Raw genomic sequence first — 2,362 nt, forward strand, 5'->3', positions numbered from 1 at the left:
GCAAATCCAATTAGATTAATATGTAAATACAAAATAGTGATCCCATCGAGAACAAAGTGGAAGAGCGAGATTAGTCTACATGGCAAGAGTAAAACACACTGTGAACTCAAAGGATTCCCCAGCAAAGAGTAACAGACACAACAACACATCTTGTTTTAGAAACTATACAAAAAGCTACTCATAATCTCACCCTTAACGTCCAATTTTCATATTAGTGGGGACCAATCAAATTGTCGAGATTTTCTTCTTCTTCTTCCTTTTATTTATCTCCTAGTCTTTAGAGATTTCTTATCAGAAGATCACGCAACAGTTCTTGTTCTTTTTCTTCTTCTGTTTTGGTGCCTGAAACACCACTTTTATCAGTTTATGGCTCAAGCAAACACTGCCTTCACATACTGCAGAATCCCCAAAATATAACAAAACTCAACTCTTTTACAAGAGGCTATGCAAACATATGAACCATGACGTGAGATTTTTATAATGCCTAGAACTACATTCAGTTACTTCAGTTCTTCTCCCTGCAGAATTCTTAACAACATTAGACCCTTTTCTTTTCATGAAGAACCTGGTACTCACAGTGAGACTAAGTGTTTGAAGACAATACCTGGTGTGTAGTAATTGGCACTGCACCAGGATGATCTATGAAGAATTGCTTGTCATCTCGAAGGTCTGCAAATACCAAATATATGACCATTAAAAACTCTGTTAAGAAAACTTAAAAACTCTCCTAGAGCCACAAGATTTTCAGGAACCGAACCAGAGAATATTCAATCAAAACAATAGCAAAGGTAAGCTTAATCAAGAAGAAGGTAGGATTCTCCTCAAGTCAAAATCGCCAATGAAGGGCTTTAAAAGCTTAGGCGGAGAAGATCAGAGAATTAGAAAAATAATTAGGATAAACATGTTACCTTTTCTTGCTTTTTTACTTTTAAAAGTAAAATAATTTATAATTAAACTAAATTATGTATTTAATTGAAAATTTAATTTGGTTAATCTGAGGGTATTATGGTATTAACATTAATATAAATCTTATTTCTCCAACTAACCAAGAAAAAAATATTAGAGGGACAAAACTAGGTTGAAAATGTTCCTTTTATCCAGTTTTCCCGAGAGTTTATCTATATATATTGGTTGATTTGAGCATTTCCGTTGCTGTATTTTCATTTAATGTTTCAGTTGTAAAAGAAAAAAATTAAGAAACCCCGAGAACTGAGAACCATAACAGCTTCGTAAGATATTTTAATGAAAATTATTTTTAAATGGTTCATTAAAAATAATTATGTAACCGAATTACATTAAAAAGTTTGAAACTAAAAATGCTTTTCGAAGACACTCATGCAATGCATGCTTCTCAAAAGGTCTTGGACTTGGATCATCTCAGGCCTAGGTCAGACCCATCTATAAAAACAAGTCCATAGAACTATATACCATTAGCTTTTGTTTTGTTTACAATGGTTTATTATTATCTATCTACTGCTTCAGACAAATTGATTAAAACAAAAATTACACTGAAAACCACTGAAAACATACATTCTATCATACATATGTTTTAGCTACTTATACAACTAATTCATATGGACAGCAATGAATGTTACCTCGAGAACTGATATAGTTGCACAACATATAACAAGTATCACAGATAATATATTGAGTTACTGCTTTATATGGTACATTAACATAAAAATCAAGGGAAATATACAATACATAATGCATATATACACTACATAATGCATATATAATGTATACCAAAACGTGGTTGCACTACAAGAAAATAGCGGTATTCTGACGGACATTCCGACGGAAAATGAAATCCTCGGAATATCCCGAGGAATTTCCGAGGGAATTCCGAGGAAACACAAAATTTGGTTTCCTCGGAATTTCCTCGGAATATACCGACAGAATTCCGAGGAAATTCCGAGGAAAAATGTGTTCCTCGGAAAAAACCGATGAATTCCGAGGAAATATTATAGCCGTTGGAGTGCCGTTGGGGGATTTTACAAAATTCCGAGGAAATTCCGACGAACTAGCCGTTGGCTTCGGAATTCCGTCGGAATTTCCTCGGTCTGTCGGCAGGATTTAAACTATAAATACAAGCACTCCTCTTCCTCTTCATTCACTCCATATCTTCATCCTCCCTCTTACTCTATTTACACACGAATTTGATCCATAAAAAATATGTCTTCTTCAAATTATTTTCGTTCTTGGATTGATCGACCTCATTTGGATCCGAACACGAGATTGCTTACGGAAGAATACCAACGAGGTATAACCGAATTCATGGGGTTAGTTCACCGACAACCGGAAGCAAAAACAGGTAAGTTAAGATGTCCTTGCTCTAATTGTAAAAATAGAAAGGTTATTA

This window comes from Brassica oleracea, chromosome C7 (assembly GCF_000695525.1).
Source record: "Brassica oleracea var. oleracea cultivar TO1000 chromosome C7, BOL, whole genome shotgun sequence".
In the NCBI taxonomy this organism is placed as follows: Eukaryota; Viridiplantae; Streptophyta; class Magnoliopsida; order Brassicales; family Brassicaceae; genus Brassica; species Brassica oleracea.